The sequence below is a fragment of the Haliaeetus leucocephalus genome, unplaced genomic scaffold, assembly GCF_000737465.1.
Source record: "Haliaeetus leucocephalus isolate CR32 unplaced genomic scaffold, Haliaeetus_leucocephalus-4.0 Scaffold339, whole genome shotgun sequence".
Classification (NCBI taxonomy): Eukaryota; Metazoa; Chordata; class Aves; order Accipitriformes; family Accipitridae; genus Haliaeetus; species Haliaeetus leucocephalus.
The window spans coordinates 3849898-3862202 of NW_010972775.1; positions in this window are offsets into that span (position 1 = coordinate 3849898).

The window sequence follows — 12305 nt, forward strand, 5'->3', positions numbered from 1 at the left end:
CGCTTTCTAAACTAGCTAATGGTGCAGTATTATGGTTCTCATTGTATACAATTTTATTTAATTATGCTAATTATTCATAGTTTTCTTACTCCTGTTATTACAAAACATGAGCCGATGGATATTACAACAGTCAGGGCATTCATGCACAGGCATCTATTTACTTCATTTGTAATGCATGTTAACATGATGATACATCTGTTCTTGTTACATTACTATTTCAAAGGATACTGATTTTGAAATTGATCCAATGATTTCATCTGGAGATTATTTATTATATAATAATAATTCAGAGCAGATTTTCCTACCCTTATTCAGAATGGGTTGTATGCAATCTCTCAAGTATGCCCATTGAAACCAAACAGGCTACTCCAGGAATAATATACTGTTGCATGTGGAAAAGAGAAGCAGACTCCAGCCCACAACTGTTGTTACCATGATTATTGCAGAACCTATTATACTGAGTGACAGACGATACAAGGGCCAGAGTTCGTAGCTATGAATGGTCTCGAGAGTGAAGACAAGTAGCTTATGCTTAGCATGATAAAGATACAAGAACAAGTGAGTCTGTGCAGATGAGTCGTAATGGTTATAGCAAAATCATTCTGGATAGAGCAATCCAAATCACCAAGACAGAGAAAAGAATATTACAGCAGCAGAGACTCAAGTCCCAGGATGAAAGTTTAGCCCTGTGGCTGTCATTATTAGAGGTATTATGGAGAAAGGCTCTACAAGCTTTAGAGACAGGCATGTAGTAACATAGAAAAGAGGCAAGTCAAATGTGAAGTCCAAGTCTGAGAAACAGACCTGAGAAATACACTGAATGAGTATGTTTTCCTCAGTGACTGGGAAAGACAAAGAAATAGACTTAAGGTATAAAGAATGAAGACAGGGTATAAGGAAGATAATGAACCCTTTTTGGCTAGGTTGAACTTCAGCTGATTGCGAGGCCTTAATGAAAAAAGGTAGATCTAGGAGATACGAGTATAGTGATTCCAGCTGAAATTGTAGTGGGAAATGACATTACTCAGAGATAATGTAAGATGAGCAAGAAAGAGAAGAGATTTATTTCAACACATATACTTTAATAATTATATGGTGTTACTAATTTTACACTTATTTTACAAGGTCAGTTCCACCTGCATGTACAACTGAATGACCACAGCTACATGCAGAATGTATTTCCTTTGAAATAGTGGGGGGTCAGAAATGTCAAGAGGACATTCGCCTCTACGCAGAGATGGGGATCTCCAGAAGAAATCTGCAACCCCCTATTAGAATGGGTCCTTGGATTCATTCTGAATCCTCAAGTTTGTTCTTCCTTCTCTATTTCAGCTATAGGTTTAGAGCCTGATTTTCTGCAATTCTCATTGTCTTATGGTGCAAACTTCACTTACACTCAACATGAATCCTTTATCACACACAAGCCTTATACAGGATGCAAAGGGATGCCAGTTCTACATTCCTGGACCTCTGATATCAGTGCTTTTACTTATAACATTTTTTCAAGAAAATATGCACCTACAGCATACCTACAGTATTATGCCTGCAGCATTAATTTATCTGAGCATGTGTGTTTGCAGTGGAATGCACTGCAAAGATATTAACATTCTGAACATCTTAACCCCGAGATAAACATGTCTCTGATCAGAATTCAGTATATGGTGCATGTTTCAGAACATGGGTCACAGATTTTTGTTTCATCAGAGGTGAAAACCAAACATAGTCACTCCAAAAAGGAAAGGTTATAGCTGTTCTTGCAAGGAGTTTGTTGTCTTGACGGGATTCCATTAGGGCAGGACCATCTAGCAAACCTTAGGACTTCTCATCTTCTTTTTTAGGCAGGTGCCTAAAAGAGGAGAAGAGGATGAAGGAAACTCTGGAAAGAGGGGTAATCATGATCTCCAGCCACTGTGTATGCAGCAGCATCAGTTCATGGAGAGCAAGCTGCAGCACTATTATGGATAGCAGACAGCACACCCTCAGCCTTTCCCTCCAACCCTCCTCTGCCCCACTAAACACGCTGAAGTTCTGTTTCCCTGAAGCCCACTATCTGCCCATACTGCCCAGCTTCTGTCCTCTTGCCTCAGCAAAATGGTCTATGTGACTTACACTAGCTAGACTTCACCACAGAGAAGCAGGTAAAGAAAGGAGTAGCTTGGGGCTGTTTCTTTTCTTCTTGCACTGCATAGCAGTCTGAGAAGGTTCAGATCAGCCTGAGAGGATGGTCATTTCCACAGTAACTCGGGGTGTATCTCAGATTTCCCTGCTCATCCTTCCCTTTGCTTATGGACTGGCTCCCAGATCTGTTTTACCAATCAAAACATGGCCCAATTAGGTTTTCAGCAATTTGCTGAAAAGTCGGTCAACGAAGCGCTTGGAAGGACCTGAGACTGTGTTTTCCAAGAGATTTAATTCCTTCAAGGGCAGAGCCTTTCTTTGCTGCCTCATACCTCCCTCTTGAAAACATTGGAACATTTCGGGAACTGTCACACTGGATTTTGTTACAGTGCTTTAATGCAAGGAGACTGGAAAGTGACCCAAATCATAGAAAAAACCAAAAAAACACCAAACCCCAGACAGGCAACAACAAAAAGAATTTATGCAGACACCAGTGCAAAGATGGCAAAGCAAAGGGGATTGTGTTTAGTCAGCAAGCTGATATTTTCTTTAAGGAGCTAGACAATCTAAAATCCTCACAGACAAACTCACTCTGTTAACAATTGAATTTTGTCCACTTGCTGTTGGAGGAAATTTAGCTCTCAAATTCAAGATGTTTATCACTGAAGACAATCAAAAACCTTTCTGCTTTTATTCAGTCTTTCTAAGGTAAAACTGTCCACTGAAACCCATGACTTAAAGTCTGCACCTCTTTAAATCAGCACCTTATCAGCAGTTGCTATAACATATTTCTGTTACCACATGTAATAAATCCAGGAACTTCCAATCTCTGGAAAAGAAGTTGTTCTTGCTGTGATTTGCACAGAAGGAGAGGTGAATACACATGCAACATAACTGGCCATGGCTGACATTGTGTTGAGGATAAACAGCCAGCCAGGTTTACTACTCTTCCACTTAAAGGGTCAGGAGGAGGATGACTAGATTCTAGCTATCCAGGACTTAAGGCTCCAAAGTGTATTAGATTCCAGCTCACATTACTAAGTCTCCTTTAGCTTTTGTGCATTACTCTCTCAGCAAAGGCCTTCTCCTGGGCATTGGTCAGTTCCTCAGAAGCGAAGCCGAAACCTGGCACAAGAAGCAGTATATGGAAACAGGAGATGACTGGTCCTTGATACTTACACTGGAAATCTGTAATTTGTTTTTTCTTCACATTATAAATTATTCCAATTCTAAACATGTGCTGGAAAAGCTGCTTTTCAAAATCTAAAACTGCTGCAGAGGATCATGTGCCAATATTTAGACCACCCGGCTACAAAGCTGAATTTCCCATTCTCTCTTCTGATATTTGATAGAGCACCTTTTATATTGAAAAGCGACTCTTCTCACAGAGGGCCCCAAAACACAGTCACATTTTATCAAAATGCATGGAGACTCTATCAGGAGCATCTCCAATTCAGGAACTGAAGAACCTGACCTAGGCAAAACATCAGTCTAAAATATCTCCTTAAAATTGATTCTTTAGGATTTGAGCAACAATCTTCACTGAGGAGAAGGGAGGGGGCTTTTATTATCTTCATCTTCTGTTATTAAGGCTCAGAACCAGCCAAATGCTTACGCATCATGCTTCAAAATACTTTTATGTCAATTCTAAAACACTTAGTGTATGCTTAAATACTCTGCTGGATCAGGACCTGAGCATGCTTCCATGTACTTAGTTCTGCAGTGCAAAACAGCCAGACAAACCCTTTCTAGGCAGTCTCACAGAATCCCCGTTTATAATAGTAGTCCAGACAGGACCACTGCTGTCCCTTCTCTTATTCAATGCTGAGCTTCTGGGCCAAAACTATAGTTCTCTGCTTTCTAAGATTTTGTTCATGTGGGCCAGAACTGGACCTGCATTTGGCTGTTTGCACTAGCCTGGTGAATGCTGTGCTGGCCAACACTCATGTATTTTTACTACCACATTCCTCAGTGGTAAAATTTCTGTGATACGGCTTTTAATATTAAACTGCCAGTTAGGGACTTGTACCAACCCCATACACTATTACTGTGATACACTGTATATCACAGTAATATCCAGTGATGGCACTCAAATTTGAAAGATCCCCGTCATTTTTATGGTGACTGTAGCACTTCAAACAATAAACTGCTAAATCTCTGCCGCTAACCAATGTATGAACTAAGACTAGTAAATGAGAGCTACTGACTGCACTTCACAAAATTTGATGGTGCATTGCAAGGGCCTAAAGGATCACTGTCTTCGTTCCTGACCTCAGAAGTTTTGGGGTCAGTGAGTAATTGTTTTTATGCAGGATCAGCTCTGGCCTAGGTGTATTACAGAAACGTTGTGCATGACTTCCCTCCATTAGGCAGCATCAAGAGCTGTAGCTAACTGGGTCACAGACGCAAATACAGCTCAGTACGGCTGCATAAACTAGTTGTTCTCTTTCAGATGAACGCAAAAGGCACTGACTCCTGTGCAGTACAAAAGCCACTTCACTAACGCTTGTCAAGCATCATATTATGAGCACATTTAGGGGCTCCTCACCCCTAGTACCGCTAAGTCTACTCTTGTGGGCCAAGACACCACAGGGAAAATTGCACTCTCAGTATTTTCAATGCATCCATCTCTGCAAGAAAACCTTTCCTCAGGAGTTTCCCACCATGGTTTTGGGAACTTGCAAGTCCAATTTGGAAGGGACACTTGCATTTTAGATGGCATTTCCAAGCCACCAAAATTCAAGAATCTCTTATCAAGAGCACAGAGTTCCAGGTGACACCTCCTAAATTAACTCAAATGTTACAATTCTCACAGGAGAGGTCTTCTTGTCAGGGAAAACACACTGAACTGAAGATTTGCTTGGGATCACAGTGTCCGAATTCCAATACAGTGTTTTTTGCTGTTGGCAACAATCCTTCAGTCATAGCAATTGATCTGAAATTCACTGAGATCAGGAGGAGTTTTTCCTCTTCTTTTTTTTTTCTTTTTTGGTTGTATGTTTGATTTATAAAGCTGGAGACCTAGATGATGATTACTTCACATACAAAATCTATTATTTCCTCATGCCATGCTTCTGCTCATGTCAGTAACACATCACGAAACATACATGGACCAAAACAGTCAAACAATCATCTCATTAGAAGTCAGAAATTTTTTTCATTATATGAAACACCCATCACTGGTACAATGTCAAATGTGAATGAAGTACTTATGATGGGAACTCACAATAGCAGGGGAAAGTGTACAGCATGTTATATGAGGTATTTATAGAACTGATTCAGTAGATACTTGAACATGTGCTCAGGACCTAGTAAAATCTATGAGACATGAACACATGCTCTTCCTATGCAGAAATAGCATGTTGAATCACCACTGTAAAATGGGCTTTCACAGCCAGCAACTGACACAATGATTTAACAAACTTATAAGGTTTGATTCAAGCATCTCATCCAGAGGTAGCTGAATGTAATGTTTCATGATGTGCCATGCTTAGTCCTCCTCCCACTGACTTCCATGGGAGCCAGGGCATGCAGAGCACTGGCATTTATCCTCCAGCATAGCTCCTCTGTGTAAGGTTAATACCGTCAATTCGATTCACAAGGGTTTGTGAGCCAGACAGGCAGACTGAAGAAGAATAAGCCTCTCTCACAAGGAGACAAGAACACGAAAGAGGTTGCCCAGCAAAGTCATCAAAGCAAACAGCATGAATGAGACAGTGTTGATGAAGACAGAAGTGGCATTGAAGGCTGCAGTAACAAAGCGGGGCAGTGACATGAAGATAAGTGGCAAAGTAATTGGCTGGTTGAGCCAAGTGTATCCATATAGTCCGCCTGCCAGCAACCCATGCAAATGGATACTAGGCATTGAAGATCTAAGTGCCTATTTATGTAAATATATTCTAGATGGTGACACAAAAAAACCATAGGAACAAACACTTACTAAATACAACTAGAGGTTTCTGAGGGTATCAGAGCTAATTATTACAAACCTTCTTTGCATCTACTGCCAATGAATGAAGAGTTTTCTTCCTCAGTTTTCTTACTAATTGTTCTCAAAAGCCAGAGATGCGCCCTCTATATTTGATCCTGTAAAAGTTTTTAATATCGAAAAGACCCTTGAAGTTACAAAGGTGCCACATTGCCAGGTCAGTTTCTGGCTCCCCACTCCAGCAAAAAACTAGCTAAAAGCCAATTTTAGCAGCCAAGTGGATTGTAATTTATACAGAGAATCCCTAAGTAATTTATAAAGACAATCCCTAAAAAGCATAAAATTAATAACATTTTACAGTGGACCAAATAATAGATCCAGAGACTGGAACCATGATGCCTTCATTCCATCGCTAGTGAATTGTGAACAGCTTGGTCAGGCAGAGAATGTCCCACAGCAGGTGGAGGAAACTCTTTCCCTCCTCCCCGTCTCCCAGTTCAGCAACCTATTCAAACATTTTCTACATGGATCAGAAAAAAAAGATGCTTTCTCTTGTCGTCTGCCACCACCCCTCACTACTCCACATGACCCAGATGCAAGTAGAAGATCTAGCATTCTGCGTAAAAAAAGTGCATGGAATCCCTGATGCTTTCATACTCTCGCTTTGTGAGAATAATATCTTGCTTTATACAGGTAGTAACTGCAGACATTCATTCACACTTGAGAACTGAACATCACTTGAGTGATGTTTGGCATAGAAAAGCGTACCAATATGCATGTGTTACAGTATTTTTCTTCTGTAGCATCAGGTATTGTCCTGGTTTCAGCTGGGATAGAGTTAATTGTCTTCCTAGTAGCTGGTACAGTGCTGTGTTTTGAGATCAGTATGAGAAGAATGTTGATAACACTGATGTTTTCAGTTGTTGCTAAGTAATGTTTAGTCTCAAGTCAAGGATTTTTCAGCTTCTCATGCCCAGCCAGTGAGAAACCTGGAGGGACACAAGATGTTGGGAGGGGACACAGCCAGGGCAGCTGACCCAAAGTGGCCAACAGGGTATTCCATACCATGTGATGTCATGCCCAGTATATAAACTGGGGGGAGTGGGGGCGGGGGAATCACTGCTCGGGAACTAACTGGGGGTTGATTGGCAGGTGGTGAACAATTGTGCTGTGCATCATTTCTACATTCCAATCCTTTTATCATTACTGCTGTCACTTTATTAGTGTTATCATTATCATTACTGGTTTCTTCTTTTTATATTCTATTAAACCATTCTTATCTCAACCCACGAGTTTTACTTCTTTTCCTGATTTTCTCTCCCATCCCACTGGGTGGGGGGGAGTGAGTGAGCGGCTGCGTGGTGCTTAGTTGCTGGCTGGGGTTAAACCACAACAGGTATGGATACCAAAGTAAAAAGTACGCAATCAGGCTTAAAATAGTGGCTTAGATTATGTCATCATTATTTAGTTGCTCCCAGCTAAACAGCCAATTATTGACAGACAGCCAAAAATGTTTTCCTAGAGCTCAAGTACTTCAATTTTGGTACATAAGGTCATAGATCAGGCCCTCACTAGCTGTCAGGTATGTCTGAAGCCACAATAGCGAGGGACATGCATTAATTTTGGTAAAACGTGAAATTCATCATACTGGAGAGAAAAGTTTTACTGCTAGATTTTATGTATGGGTTGAAACTTTGTCCTTTCTAAAAGCAAGTCCCAACCACATGCATGATGTTTTAAAGGGCCTTATTTCAGTCCTGACAAATGAGCACCAGATGTTTCTTTTATTGTACTTGCATTTTATATAGTCATTCAACATTTCAGGCTCATGTTAAGGTCTTAGAAACTCTCTCTGACCCACCTCTCACCCCATAAAAAAAAAGAGAAGCTGCAAGAGAGGACAAAATCAAGAATAGAATATAATAATTCTGATTAAATACAGCAAATAAATGAAGGAAGAACTTAAGTCTTTTCACAAGGACAAAGACCAGATAGGGTGAGAAAAACTCTGGGTTCAGTTATCATCAAGTACAGACCAACTGTTAGATAATGTCTCATGAAGAACAAAGCTTTTTGGCTTTTTTTATTATTTTATTATTCCTTTCAAAACAATTGTGCTCTGAAAGCTTCTCTGTGACCTACAAATGCCATAAGCAGGAGATTAAAAGGCCTGTAATTACATCTAACCATTCTGGCTTCTCTGCAGGTGACAGTGGGGATGAGGTTGCTTCCATGGAGTACAGACCCTAGCTTTTAGATTTATTTGTTTAATTAACTGTTTTATTTTCTTCTTTTCTTCCTAGAAGCAGCTGTTCATTCACTCCAGTCTCACTGCCCACCTCATCCCTTCTGAAGGAACCTCATCCATTCTGAAGGAAAGTGCTCTTCAGGCCAAGCTTTCCTGTGACCAGTATCCCACAAGGCACCTTGGGGTGGAACTGCACAGTGCCAATCAGAGAAAGATTTGTTCCTGCAAATGCTAAGTATTATTTTCATTCCTGTTAGGCTCAGTCTCTGGCAGTTTTGATTTTCTTTTCCATTTTTGTCTGTCCCAAGAACTTTTTACTGCTTGTCGACTGAATACATTGAAAGGCTTGCTTTCTTGCTAGAGAAGCAATTTAAGTGTAAATTTAAAGCAATGTCAATGTGTAGGTACACACTGAGTTAGAGCACATACCAAGAGGTTGAGAAAAGGGTTCCATTCTTCAATCTACCACTGACTAAATTCGTCACCTTGCTTCAGATTTCACCCATCTGTGAAATGGGATAATGATCCTTCCTTAACTCACAGGGCAAGAATGTCGTTAATATTTGGACTTGGTTTCAGATTCTTGAAGAACTTTTCCATTATATCATTTCCCTGTTTTGGCCAGCACTTGGACTAAAGATGTGAGTGTGGCTCCAACTCTATATCCTAAAAAAGTCTGATGGCTGGGTGTGGTGCCATCACCTGGAACATGTGGTGCCTTTACAGTGGATGTTGTGAAAAATAAGATGAGGTTGTTTTAAAGCAAAGCCTTGATTTGAACCTCTGTGAACTTCAGGGAAGTTTATACTTGGCTCCACATCCCAGTTTAGCTGCTTGGGACCATCAAAGACAAGCCTGTCAGTGAAAAAGCATATGAAGGTGCAAGAAAAGGGAAGAAAGGGGACTGCAGCTGAAAAAAAATATAACGAAGTAATAAGTGAGCAGGTGAAAAGAAACAAAAGCTGAAAGTTTATCAAATCTGCATGCAAGAAACTGGACTCATTTCAAAAGTGGAACTGTAGACTGTATTAGGATCTGATTTTCTGTGGGTCTTGCTTTTGCCTCAACTACCCTGATGCTAATGTGCTACAATGGTGATGGGTGCATTATACATGCTTATAGACTGTCTTTCAAGAAAAAAGGTGTATGTACTGTGTGTAACTGTCTTCCTGGAACTTGACAGAGGGGATGGATATCTGAAATGAATGAGCAAACAGTGCAAATGCCATTCCAATTCACTCCCAGGAACACAGTCCCTTAATGGTTTCCTAGAGGCACATCAGGCAACATAAGCAGAGGATTCTTCACTCCTGCCACAACTGTTCGGTCCCCAGACACAGAAGGACGTGGAATGATTAATGTTTCATTGTGAATGCCAACCCGTTGCTACTGGAAAGAGGTGGAGATTATCTTGATGTTGCTGCCCCATAACGGGCAGATGGTATACATCTGCATGCAGACTCCAAGCTCTGTGAGAAGCTTTGTTTCTGTGTTGCCTGCGGGTTTCTGTGACTCATCTCACACTGAATCCTAAGATGGAAAATCAAACCCAAAATTGATGGATCAGCCCTGAAAGGGACCTATAATTGAATCCAGCCCTCTGCAGGCACAGTTGCACTACACATTCCTTTTCCTAAACTGACAAGGTCGTTCCATCTTGATAACCACAAGAATACATATTCATGTATTACCCACTTGGGCACACACCACACATAACTTCAAATACCATTATCATTTTCCTCAAATCCACTAGTAAATGAATTATTTAGTGTGGAGGGGGGAGAAGAGTTGACATGTCTTACAACACTTGAATGCTGTAGTGTTCATGTACCTGCAGAGCTAAAGCTCCCAGTTAATTATCTAGCCTTACTGTTTTATGGAAGTTCATGTGTCTTCAAGACCTTAATAAATCAAGGCTTACTTGGCATCCGTCTCCTGTGTAAGGCTGGGCAGGTGTTGAACTGTGAATGCTGATCTGAATTGTGATTGCAGTAGCTGGCTACAGTGGCACTCAGCCTATTATTTTTGCTCTCAATTTGTTCCCTGCAACTGAGCTTTGGGCTGGGAAGTGCCATTTGCATTGTTTAAATGCCATCTCAAAGTCTTGAACTAATTCACTTCTATGTGTTAGCACAATATCAGGGTGATCACAATGTTTTTAAATACATCAGGGTTTTCCCTTGTAACATTGTTTAAAAAACTGGCATTTAATCACATATGCACTCATAAAGTACTAGTCTGATTAGGGTTGAAATATCCATATAGATACAAAGTGTGGTAGTGCTCCGGAACAAGGACAAACATATAGAAACATGCTCTCAGTTACCATTCCAAGGAGGCAGTTTATCTATAAATCAAACATGTGGCACACTTTGCTTCAGATTATCCTCTTGATGCACCAAAGCAGCATCTAATCAGCTTTCACTCTAACAAATACAGATTTGTGTCATAAGTGATGTAGGAAATAACCCACAATCTCACTCTGCACTTGCAGGAGAACAATAACAATCTTTTCCCATGAAGGTCTAAGGTGTTCCACATACAAAGTAAATACCGGTGCACAGAAGGACTTTGCGTGATGTGAAAACTCTGGAGGGATTAGAAACACTTTGTCTGTTGAAGATTATATTACAGTACTGCAGTACTCTATACAGAATTGCAAAACCAAATCCCGATCATTTGAACATAAGGTGAAAGTATTACATTTTAACTACAAATTTAAATGGAATAATTCTTAGGAGAATCCTGGTAAAAAATAGAAACAGAATAATTTATCTTACTTTTGGAAAATGCTTACCATTACCATCACTACTAACAAGAAAACGAGAATTTCTGAAATTCAATATATTAAAGCAGTATGCCTTAAAATCCTCTCAAAGCTCAATCTAAATAATCAGAGAACTAAGCATTCTGTAATTATATGTAAGAGTTTTACCCAGATTTTCATTCTTGACTGCAGAACTGTGTTAAGACACATTCAGAATTCCTATTTTGGTTGTTACTTTGCTTACTCAGACAAGCTCTATTGATCTCAAAGAGCTTTGTGCACACATAAAGACTGATTAAAAGCTGTGGAAGGCCACTGATCCTTTGTCTTTAATTTTAAGCCTCAGGGAATCTGGTTTATTCTCCTGAACTTTAATTCTGACATTTTCTCCACTTCTAACTCAAGTAGAGGCAACAACTTGAAAAAACTCAGCTTCCAAAAAAGTCATACCTTTTTTTTTTTTTCTGAGACAGATGATTAGCAGGGAAACTTCCTCTCCAATGCAGTTAAAGCAGCCTTCTGTGCTGTGGTTAGAGAAATGGGCAGTACTGCTCAACTTTTACTGCAGCTCCAGGATCCTGGGAGCCAGTATAAAGTGACCCAACAGCTCAGGGTAAGTAAATTTTGTGCTCAGCCTCCCCTGACTGGTTGGCATTCCTCCTCCACATCTTTGACAAAAGGCAGCCAGCTGCAATTTTCAGTCAGGAACTTCCAACTGCTGAGGCAGCAGGCTTGAACGCACTCCTCAGTCCCTCATGCTTTCCACAGTTCACATCATTACTACCACCGCAACACCGGAGGTGTGTTATTTATAGGTATTTATGTCATACACAAAAGACGCCAACTGCTTCCGGACAGCTACCACTACAGTGATGGATCCCTCGCCCAAGGGGTTCGTCGTCTAAGCAAGCCCGACGACATGAAGGCCTGGGAAGGGGGTACGGCGGGAAGCAAGCGGCTCCACACGGAGCCCACAGCATCGGTCCCACAGCTCTCACCGGCATCCCCTGAAGAAGGCGGCGGCGGCGAGCTGGGCTGCCAACACTCTGGCCCTTTGCGCTGCCGGGCGGCGGGAAGGCCAGTGTCGGGCATCCTGGGTGGGACACGCTCTGCCCGAGGACCTGCCGCCGCCAGAGGGGTTGGTGAGGGCGAGCAGCGGCGGCCGGAGGGCACGAAGCCCGCTGCCTTCGCTCCCGGGGCACACCTGAGGCGCTGAGGCGGCTCCCGCCGGCGGAGGAGGGCGG